The sequence below is a fragment of the Gossypium hirsutum genome, chromosome D05, assembly GCF_007990345.1.
Source record: "Gossypium hirsutum isolate 1008001.06 chromosome D05, Gossypium_hirsutum_v2.1, whole genome shotgun sequence".
In the NCBI taxonomy this organism is placed as follows: Eukaryota; Viridiplantae; Streptophyta; class Magnoliopsida; order Malvales; family Malvaceae; genus Gossypium; species Gossypium hirsutum.
This window is the reverse complement of record NC_053441.1, coordinates 32,357,157-32,370,081: the sequence shown is the minus strand read 5'-3', so window position 1 is coordinate 32,370,081 and position 12,925 is coordinate 32,357,157.

Below are 12,925 nucleotides of genomic sequence, written 5' to 3'. Positions count from 1 at the left end.
TTGGACATGGTTTAAGCTCATGTGTGAAATTAGAGTTTCATAGTATGTGTGAACAGTATATTTGGTATATGATTGGGCAGGAAGTAATGTCATGAATGGTTTATGAATTAACATATGTTGGTAAGTGTGGTACATTAATAAATGTTGTGTACATCCATTCTTATAATGCTTATGCTATATGTGTATTTGGTTATCATATTTGGTATACATGCTTAGGCTTTGGCCAAGTAGTGGTTGAATTATGCCACGTTAAATTTATAAGTTATGTATTGAAATGATTTATCATGTGGTTAGTTCCAAAAAGAGTTATGTTTAAATACACTAGCTTGCGACTATGGTTGAATGATATGTTTATATCTTGTGTGATGTGCATAGAAAACGGGTGTGGAAAGGTAATGAAATAGTAAGTTCATACGGCTGAATTTTTATGATTAATTATTAATGTGGGGATGATATAATGTAACAATTCGTATATTGTTGTTGAATAATGATTATGGTAAAAATGAGAAGAAAATGAGATTGTTAGTTCAAATTACGGAATACGCAGGATTGAGTACGTGCATTCAATAGCCAGTGATGAATTGACGAATAAGTCCATGGTGGATCCATGGCAAAGTGTGAAAAGTAGGTATGGTGTTTCAATGAAGAAAACCATACTGAGTTGTGAAAAGTAGGTATGGTATTTCAATGAAGAAAACCATACTGAGTTGTGAAAAGTAGGTATAGTATTTCAATGAAGAAAATCATACTGAGTTGTGAAAAGTAGGTATGATATTTCAATGAACAAAACCATACTGAGTTGTGAAAAGTAGGTATGGTGTTTCAGTAAAGAAAACCATACTGAGATGTGAAAAGTAGGTATGGTGTTTCAATGAGGAAAACCATACTGAGTTGTGAAAAGTAGGTATGGTATTTCAATGAAGAAAACCATACTGAGTTGTGAAAAGTAGATATGGTGTTTCAGTAAAGAAAACCATACTAAGTTATAGCATTATAAAAGACTCAAGCAAATCTTGGCACTGGGCAAATGATGTACTCAAATCCGTAAGACGATCCTTAATTTGTCAAGTATTTGTAGTGAAATTGAAGCTAAATGTTGGAATATAAGTTGACATCTGATATTGAGCTCGATTGAGTAAATTCATTATTTGAAATTGTGGTTGGCAGGAAATGTTGCATTATAAATATTGTGAAGAATTATAAAAGTATGTTAATAATTTGAAATTTTTAATTTGGATGAAATTTTATAACTCGGTTCAATACGTTTATAAGTGTATGTATTCTGGTAATGCCTTATACCCTATTCCGGTGTTGAATACGGGTAAGGGGTGTTACAATGTGTCTCCTATTTCCCATATTTTATAGTTTTTGCCTAGAAATTTTATGATTTCATCAGTTTAGTCCCTGAATGGTCCAAACTATTCTTTGTGTTTTATTCCATTCAATTAAGCCCCTGATAATATAAATTATGCTAGAATCCATGATTTGATTGACTGAATTAATATGATACTTATATATATTTGCATGAATTGTGGACAATACATATGTCTATTGTATCTATATTTGTGATTGTACGTTTAGTATGTTTTATGTTACCGTTAAATTGAACACATAAAAAAACATGACTTTTGCTACTAAGTTGATTTGCCACAAACATATTAATTACTACTGAATCAAATTGTTATGAGCATATTCCTACTGCATTGTTCTGTTAAAAGCATAATAAATGCTATTGTACTGATCTGTTTTGAATATACCATATTGCATTGCATGGGGTGGGAAGTTATGAACGAAAGAAGTATTGGCAGTTTATCAGCAATTATTTTGTTATGCATCCATAGCCATAGGCAGATTCCATTTGCGACGGTCTTGTTGTATACCCACAGCCATAGGCAGATTCCATCTGAGGCGTTTTGTTGTGCATACACAACCCTTCAGCAACTATTATCTGCAAACATGTTGTGCATCCACAGCCAATGACAGATTTTACCTGTATTATTTTGTTATGTATCCACAACTAAAGGCAGATTCCATCTATGGAGTTTTGTTGTGTGTTCACAGCCATTGGTAGTTAAACTGCAACCCATTGGTAGTTAATCCATATTCCAATGTGTTGGTGGTTGGAGTTTAGGAGAACTCCCATTGTGGTGTGTAGCAAAAAATATATTCAAATTTCCATAGCAAAAAGTAATATGTTTTTAGAAAAAAATATTTATATTTTTTCATTAAATTTAGGAAGGGAGATTAATCAAAGTCAACACATTTTAAGTAATGGATTAATAATTTATTTTTAAAATTAATAAAACCAAGGGAATCTTATATATAATTTATATTTATATAGTAAACTGAATTTATCAACATATGATGCTCTCATTTTCCAAATTTATTTTTTTAGTTTTTAATTATCCATTTAATTGTTTTTAATAAAATCAAATCATAGATATATCATTACAATTTTAAATAAAAATAATTTATCCTTTAAAAAAACTCCCTAAAATTTAAAAGGTATAATGACTTTTTTGCCCCTCCAACTTTATAAAAAAACTCATTTTAGCTCTTCATTTAATTTTTCGCCTCTTTTAGTCATTAAATTTGTATTTTTTTGTCAAATCGCCCTAAAGTGGATGAAAAAAATTAACATTTGTTAACTTTACTGACGTGGCATACACGTGGATTGCCACATAGATGTCATGTTAGCATTCAAATAATTTTTTAATATTAAAAAATTATTTAAAAATTATTTTTAAAATATTTTTAAAATTTTAATTTCTTTGAATTTTTTAAAATTTTAGAAAAACGAATTAAATGCCGATGTGTCATCCACGTGGCAATTCATGTGTATGCCACATGAGTAAAGTTAAAAAACATTAACTTTTCCATCAATTTTGGGATGATTTGACAAAAAAAAGTTTAAGGACTAAAAAAGACAAAAAATTAAATGGAGGACTAATATGACCTTTATTGTAAAGTCGAAGGGCCAAATAAATTATTATGCCAATTCAAAACTATTGTTATGGATATATCATTAAATTATACAAATTTTAAAAATTTTCAAATACTACTAAAAAGTTAACAAGGAAAGAAAATTTTAAAAAATAAATATTATTTAATTAGTTAATTAAAAATTTATAGTGTTTAAACATATCATAATGAAATATTAGATTTTATAAGATTTCATAATTCTAAAAAATAAAATATGAAAATGTTTAAAAACTTTATTTAATTTTTTTAAAAATTTATAAAAAAATTAAAAATTAAACAAATACTGCTAAAAAATTTTAAAATTAAATTAAATATTACTTAATTATTCATTTAATTTAAAAAATATTTCTATGTAGTTTAATTTCTTATAAATACTATTAAATTTTAAAAACATTATTAAAAATAAAAAAATATATATAAAATTTTAAAAATCTTAAACCCTAAAACAATCAATGAAAATCTATTTTTCTCTAAAACATCAATAAATATATATTTGAAATTTTATATGAAGTTTAAATGTAATTTTCCCGTGATGCCCTGCCTAACAATTCATTGAAAAAAAACTATATTAGAACAGTGTAGAATTATTAAATAGTATTACGTCACTTATTCAAGTATTTATTTATAAAAAAATATTTATATCCTTTTATATTATATTTAAGTATCTATTTTGCATCTTTCATAATAATATACATTATTATTTTTAATATTTTTATAAAATAATATGATTTAAATTATATTTTACATCATTCATAAAAATTATAATGAACTAGCAAACTAATTTAATAATATTTATTTATTAATGAGTAAAAATCTTATATATTAAAATTATATATCTACATATTATAACAATTTATTCCTTCAAATTCTCTTCCTCTTAATTAAAACATAATATAAGAAAATGTTATCAATTATATTTCAAAAATACTAAAACTATGCGTGAACCATGGTTTAATGTGCAATTGTATACATGGAATTTTGATTTGATCCAATTCTTGTAAATTATTAGCACAATTATTAATATAGCATTATTTTGTATTTATATATTTATCCAATACAAAAATAGATTGATATGTTTATTTCTTTAAATGTATACATAATTTTAAGATTTTTTCCATAAATCTTTCTTAAGCTTCAAGTTTTGTGGGTTCATAAATGTCTTATTTTCCAAACCAAACTCCCATAATATGTTAGGCTTTTAGGCGTCATAGCTGACCCCATTTCCATTATTAATTCATCTTTTTTTTTTGAATTCCACTTTGCTTATACGATTCAATATAAGTATTAAGGTTTAGATTATTTTAAGAAGTTTTAAAAGTCAAATATAATTAGAGACGTCTGTGATGATGCCTGTGATTAGATTTAAATCCTTCAAGTTGGACATTGAATGTCAATTTTATGACTTTAAATATATTAAAATACTAAAACATATTTATACAATTTTATAATCTTCAAATTAAACATTAATTTTGATACCTGAAATTTTAATTGTAGTTCAAATGTATACTTAAAATTTTAATTTTGATTTAATTACGCACATTTAAAGAAATAAATACATCAATTTATTTCTATATTGGATAAATATAATTATTGATGTATGCAAAATGATGTTATATCAATAATTGTGTTAATAATTTACAAGAATTGGATCAAATCAAATTTTCATATATAAAATTGCACAAAATCAAAGTTTATGTATACAATTTCACATTAAACCGTAATTCATGTATAGTTTTGAGACTTATCTGTAACATCTCAAAAACCGGGTTACAAGAAATTGAGTTCGTGAAACCAAGGGTGGTTAGCTCTTGATTTTGAGTTAAGATTTTAAAAATTTTGCAAAATGAATTAGTCTGGTTCAGTGGTTGAGGAATGTGAGTGATCTAATTTTGTGGTTAAGTGACGTGCTTGTGTGTGTGAGGCTTCGGATTCGAATCATTCCTTTGAATTTTTGTTATTTTGTCTTAACCTTTATCCCTGATCGCCTAGCATAAATAATATCTTCGGTCAGTTAATGTCAACAATGAGCCTAGTGGTTCAGTGGTTAAGCTTTTGTATACCCTTTCAGTCTTATGTTTGAATCTTTGTGAAAGCAATAAGGAAATACTTTTGAGATGTTTTTATAAATTAGTTTTATTTTTAATTAAATTATATTTTTATTTATTTCTCGAAAACCTCCCACGTTCCCTAACTTTGTTTCCCCTTTCTTTCTTTTTTTTTTGTTCTACATTTTCTTTTTGCTTTCCTCCAATTCAAATGGCTTATTCCCTTTAACCTTAGTAATTTACTATCTGGATCCTTTCGTATTTGTTACTTGAATTCTTCAACGAGGTTGTGTAAGTGTTCTTTGTCAAGTTTTCGGTGTTTGAGTTGTTGATGAACGGAGTTATATTCTTTTCGTTTGGAATAGATTCTGACTTGCATAAGTCTTTGTTAGGCGAAGTTCTCGAGAGTAACAATTTCCCCCAATGACTTAAGATCCACGTAATTGCGGTTCGGTTATCAATAAGTGTGTAGTCTAATTTGGGGTTTTGCGTCAAAGTTTTTCGATGTAGTTTCGAGTTTGAATGCTAGTTTTTTAGTTCCAGAATCCTCTCTGTTGCTTCTACATCAAAATCATATCAAGTATGTAACGAAAACTCAAAATTCTGCGAACGGCAAAAGTCAAAAACCATAGTTGTCGATGCCATAAGGCTGTTTGCTAGGTCGTGTGGCAGGCCGTGTAACAAACTATTTTGGAATTAGATTCACACGGGCTAGAGATATGGGTGTGTGTCCAAGCCGTGTAACTCACTGTTTTAAAATTTGAGTCAAACGAGCTAGAGGCACGGACGTGTGTCCAGGCTGTGTAACTCACTGGTTTGGAATTTGAGTCACACGGGTCAGAGACATGAGCGTGTGTCCAAGCCATGTGGACCACACGGGCCAGCCATGTAAGCCGTGTGAATCCACACGGGCGTGTGAGCCAAAAATCAGATTTTTCTCTAGGGCCGTAAACATTATTTGAACCGAACGTAGGCCTTCCATAAGATCTGTATGTTCCGAATTAAGCTATAAATCTCTATATCTGATGATTTGTTATCTGTTCGTATGTCTAATATGATATAGGCTAAGTAAGTATGACCTGTTAGCGTATAATGCGTTGTTGTTTGGGATATGTTTAAGGTATGTGATTTATTCAGGTCTGATCCGTGTTCTATTAATTTTGATGGTGTGTTGTTGTGACACTTCGTTGAATGATAATGTGTGATACCCAAATATGTTGATTTGTTTGATGCTGATTCTGATATATAATCATGCATGTGACTTCATGGAAAATCTGATATGATTCTTTGATATTTGACAAATCTATTCTGCAAAGCGTGGATTCCCATGCTTCTATTTCTGTTATTGTAAGACGACATATTCTACATGCTTATCATTCTGATTCTGTATATGCATGTCATGACACATTTATGGGGTTTGGGTTGATATGAAAGGAAAAAGTTTCCGACAATTTAATTACATGCACTATCTGGTGGTTTATCCACGATTCTTTTTGGCAGTTTGTCTGCAACATAGTGGCTTGACCACATATACCTAACCTAGCAGTTCTAACTGCAATTCTAGTGGCACTGTCCATAAATATCTATTGGTGTGATTTGGCTGGATGAGTTCTGGGGAACTCTATTCTAGTGTGTAGCGGAGTTGGGTAGGATTTTTTTTGAAAAATCTGCATTTTGATTTTCTGAAAAATACTACATTAGCATAGTCATGCATTCTCCGTTCTGTATATGTGATTATTATGAAATTCTCTTACCATCCATTCTTCGTTCTGCTTAAGTGATCATTATGAAGTTCTTTGTGATACTCTGATTGGTATATTGTGTTTGGTATAATCTCTGGTTGAGTTTAGTTATACACTAAGCTTTATAGCTCACCTTTTTTTGTTTTGTTTGCAACTTTCAGGAAATCCTCCGACTTAAGATCAGACGGCGTGTGGGAGCTCGAATTGTTTTCGCCATTAATGTAAATTTGGTGATTTTTGTTATTATTTGTTTTGAACTTTTGGGTCTGAAATCTGTAACCTGTTTTTGAACTCGTTTTGGATTTTTGTTAATTCGTCGGTAACTAATATTTTTAAACATGAAATTGTAAAATTACTTAAGTCGACAAAATGAATTTTGGTATTCAAAAATAAAACTCCAAAAAGATTTTTTGTTGCAAATTAAGTAATTTCCTAACTGTTTTCTGTAAACAAACAAATAGTTTTCAATGGTTGTTGCCATATTCATATTTGCTAAATACTTATTAAGAAAGGCTTTCCAAAACAAGTCGATATAGTTTTCTCCAAATTCGATCATAACTTTTTGGCCAGGTTTGGGGTGTTACATTATCCCTATAATTTATAATCTTTAATCTATAATATATTTAAGTAGGAGTTTAATTTTTTTTAACTAATGAGAATATGTTTTATTTTCCATCATATTACTAAATTAATTTTAAAAATAACTATAAGTTGACTTAGAATTATTAGTTAAAGAAGTTGTGCTAATTTTAAGATAGAATTATCATAGGGATAGAACTCTAAGCATAAAATATAGAAAAAAAAATGATAATTATAATCATAATTATAATTCAATTTATAATTATTAGTGCCAAATTTGACATAAAAAACTTGTGTTGATTTTATTTTATTTTTTAAAATTGAGTTTATTAATGTAAAATATAATTATTATTTAAATAAAACTTTGAGTATCTTAATTATCACTAAAAAAATTAAAATTACAATCATTTTAAAAATTTACTTGATATTATTTTTTGCTATGTATTAGTTATATATATTATTTACAAATTATGATAGTTAATTTATTAATTATTAAGAAAAAGATTAAAAAAATTGAACATCCAAGAGTTTATTTTACAATATATTAATTATTTATTGTTTGTACAAATGTTTTAATAATATGAATTTTTTATTAGTACTATATTTGAATTATCAAATATTAATATATTTTATTAATTTTTATTAGTTATTATTTTAAATAATGAGTAAATGAAGTAAAAATTATATTTTACGTTGAAAATAGTACAAAGGATTAAATTATGATTTGAAAATTTTTAAGATTATTAAAAATATTAATTGATCTACAAAATATCAATCTTTTAATATTATATTTGAAAAAAAACTTATATTATATTTAGATTGTTAAATAAGTTAATATATTTTAATTATATTTAAAAATTAAAAATTAATTACAGTAAACAAACCTACATTATTTAATTAAAAAATTAAATACGTAAAATATTCTAAAAACCCTCAAAATTAGCATGAAGAGGTAGAAATATTGTCACTGTTTTCTTTTCTAGTACATGTCATGTGCTTACTTCCCATTCATAATTAAAATAAATTTAGATAATCATTAAATTTTATTTAATAATTATTCGCAAAATTTTTAAATTTCATAAGCAAATATATAATTTTTAGAATATATATTTTTAAAAAATAATTAAAAAGATGTGTGATTTTTTTTTAATTATGATTAATGTAAGGAAAATTATCTCAAGAAATGTGTTACTTTTTTCTTTTATGGGTTGATAATCAATTTGGAGACCTGACTCATCAACATATTAAAGAAGTTAGTGGGGCAGAAAAAGATTGGTAAGCCTACCCCTTCCATCTACATCTATAACCATCAATGATCTCTCCATCCCAATGGATGCCTAGTAAGCCAAGAAATAAATTAGGATCAAGTATTTTGTGTTATCGTGTGTATATATATACACGAGAGGGATTCTTTCACATTATATAAAATTTAGTGGTTTTATATTTTTTTTATGATTAATAGTTTAATAATTTAATTTTTAAATTTATTAAGATATTTATATTCTTCATGCATGTAAAATTTATTTAAAAAAATAGATTTTTGGAAGCTTTGAGGCATATTCTCGATTAGTAAAGGTAGAGATTTGAATCATAAAATTATGGTTTTATTTTCTACCCCATTAAACTTTTACAATGGTATATCATATGCTCGAAATAGCTGAGTTGTGACATATGTTGAGAAAAATAAAAAGTTTAGTCCTACATTGGTTAGATATCAAGTGTGGAATATGTTTATATATATATGAACCAACTTAGTAATTATTAAAATACTTTAATTATTATTTAACATTTTCATTATAATATTTGAATTAAAATTTTATTAAATAATATTTAACTTAGTAAGAAATTTTATTTTACTTTAATTATTGCAATTGAAATGTAATAATTAAAAAATAATTAAATATTAAATGTGTGAAATCATAAACAATATTTTAAATAATCTATATAAATGGGGAATGAAATGTGAAAGTTGATTTGTTAATATATTACAAAGTTTTATATAAAAAGGAAAATGAATAGTCATTTCACATTTCAAATATGGTATTTGTTTAAATTTATTTTCTTTATATGTTAAATATAAAATTGATTTTAAATAAATTATCTTTTTATTTTAAAATTTTACTTAATTGAATTAATTTCTAATATTGTAATATTAAAATTGAATATAATTTGTTAAGTTTAAAATATCATTTTTTTTTAAAAAGACACATGTTAATAATATTTATCAAATTAAATTTATATTTTTAAAATATAATTAGATTTATTAATTTACAATATCCATGGATTAAAGTAGAGCAAAGATAAATATAAACTTATAAAAGAATAAATTTTAACAATTTTAACATTAAAATAAATTATTTTAACAGTATATATAATGAATAACTTATAAATTTTATTAATATTATTATTTAAATTAAAATAAAATAATATTGATGATGATGATTTTTTTATTTTAATATTAAATTAAATAAATAATTACTTCATATTTTAAATAAAAAATATAACATATTTTAATTAATACACATGGGTCAATCTGTGCATTGCACAGGTATAAAAACTAATCTATACAATATTTAAAGGTTTGATTGAGTTAGTGTCACCAATCAACTGCGCCCAATATTAATGTCCAATATTATCACGACTAATTGATTATATGAAAAATAATAAATCATATTAAAACATATCATTGGTAAATTAATTAATAATTTTAAAAATTATTAAGGATAAATATAATTATAGTATTATTTACTTAGATAATAATTATGTAAGTTATACAACAATTTGTACATAATTTAAATATTTAGTTAAAAAATATAAAGAAACCATTTTAACAAAATCGTCAACAACATTTTAAAATGGGATATTCGTCAATGCTATCATGATTAAAATTGATATATGCATGCATATTGATGATTAAAATTTTTCTTTTATATATTTTAAAATTTATTAAAATCAATAGCAACAACTTTTTACAAGAATTAATGTTTAATTTTTAAATTTTATTTGATTATACATTTATCATTTTTATAATATAATTTGAGTTATTATGATCATTCTTGGGTCATTTCATTTTTTTTATATCATAGTCTTTCATTTTCTCATTTTGTGTCATTTCAAAAAATTATCAAATATAATTAACAGTGTTAAATTTGTGTCAGTTAAAAATTATATATTATATAAAATTTGACATTCTAATAATATTTATGTAGTTTTATTTTTCTATTAATTTGTTCCATATTATGGTTATGTGATGAATGAATTTTGCGTTTAACATTATTGAGGTTAATTGATTTTATCAAAATAAAGTTTGTATTTGATACACTATTAATAAATTATATTAAAAGACATAATCAATAAATTAATTAATAAGTTAAAAAATTATTATGAGTTATAAGTCATAATTCATTACAATTTATTTGGTCCTCCAACTTTATAAAAAAAAATCACTTTAGCCCTTCATTTATTATTTTGTCATTTTTAGCCTTAAAACTTACATTTTTTTATCAAAACACCCCAAAATGAATGAAAAATTTAACATTTTTTAACTTTTCTAATGTTGCGTACACATAGATTGCCACGTGGATGACACGCCAATATTTAATCTATTTTTAAAAATTATAAATCATTAAAAATGATAAGAAAATATTTTAATTTTTTAAAACTTTAAAAAGTTAATTAAATGTTGATGTGTCATCTATGTGACAATCCACATGTATGTCACATTAATAAAATTAACAAACATTAATTCAAAAACTAAAAAAAAGTGAAAAATTAAATGTTTTAATAAAGTTAAAAAGCCAAAAAATTCATTATGCAAGTTGCTCAATTAGAAATTTTATACCTCTTTCTTCATGCCACATGTTAGAAATTAAAGCTTAAAATAAAAGCAATTATAGTTTGTATTAGAGATGAGCAAAACTCGATTCAATTTTAAAAAATAAAAAAATTTAGTTTTCAAGTTAATCGAATCGAGTTTCGAGTTTAAGTTGAGTTGAATTTCATAATTCGAATAATAGATTGATGTAAATACCCTTTGAAAATAAGCAAATTGATCTCTCTCAACAAAAGTTACAAAAAAATTTAAAATAATTTTTTCACTCGATTCGATCGAACGCTCACCCATAATTTTCACTTAAGTTAAAAATAATTTAATTTATTTTCTAAATAAGAAATTTTGAGTTAATTAATTAATGAGATATTTAGCATCTCAAATAATATCAAGTTTAAAAGTTTTGATATTTATAAGTTTCATACTTTTTTTTTATATTTGGACTTTTTTATTTAAATAATTTTAGGTATTATTTTTTAGTTTGATTTGAAATTAAATAATTTTAGATTAAAACTCATTCGGCAACATCTTAAATTTAAATAATAACTTTTATATAATTTAAATATCTAATTTAAAAATATGAAGGAAATATTTTCACAAAAATCATCAAGAATGGAATAACCATCAATTCTTGATTATTGATATGAGTTGTGATTGAAATTGCACATATTACAGTTTATCATGATTACAATTTTACACATCCATATAGGTTACTTTTTTAAAATTTATTAAAAATAAAATAAAAGTTTTGTTTTTAAAGATGATTTGATTACATATTTTTTATAATATAATTTGAGATTTATGATGGGACAATCATCAATCATCTCATCAATCATCTCAAATTTAAATTATTTGGAAATGGAGTCATATGGGATTCAAGTTTTTGTAGGTTTGGGATCTTTCTCTTTTTTTTTTTTTTTGGTTATTTTCACTCATTTTACAAAGATATTGACATGTCCATCTATTTAATCATGTCCATCTTATTTTTTTTGTGACATGACATGTTTTAATTATCATCAATACTTTTTAAGTCATATTTCATTTCATTTAATAATTTGTATTGTTAAATGTCTCCTTTGAAATAATTTGTTTTTTAATGGTGTTCAAAAAATAATTTCGAGATTATAATTCTGACGAGTGAGCTTGTAAATATTATTATTTAATATTTACGAGTTAAATATGATGTTATTGTGGATTTTAATTTTATAGATTTTATTAATTGATTAGTTAGTCAATGTACAAGTGGTGCGTACCGAAAGTCTATGGTTTTGAAAAATGAGGTATTGGGGCCTCGTTTTTATAAACTGAGCTTGTAAATATTTACGAAGTTGTGTATAAATGGGTTAAAGTTTAGCCCAAAAATTTTAATGATTTGATAGTTAATTAAGGTATAATGACTAAATCATAAAAGTAAATCGCTTTAAAAGGTGAATGTTTAAGAATTTAATTAGAAATTTAACCACTTTGTATTTAGTGGGACGGTTTGTGCTTAAAAATTAGTGAATTATATGTTAATTTTTAGTGTTAAAAGTTGAGTTAAAATTAAATTAAGGTATAATAATCATAAAAAAAGGCATCATTTTCATTCTTTTCTTCTTCCCCAACCGAACCATCATTGTTAGAGCTAGGAAGTTCTGACCAACTTCTTCCTATCTCCAGCTATCCATTTTTTTTTTTGAGATCATTGCAACTAAGTCCAGTTAAAATGTACTTTTGTTTTTAAAATTTTCAAATATTTAAAAAGATTT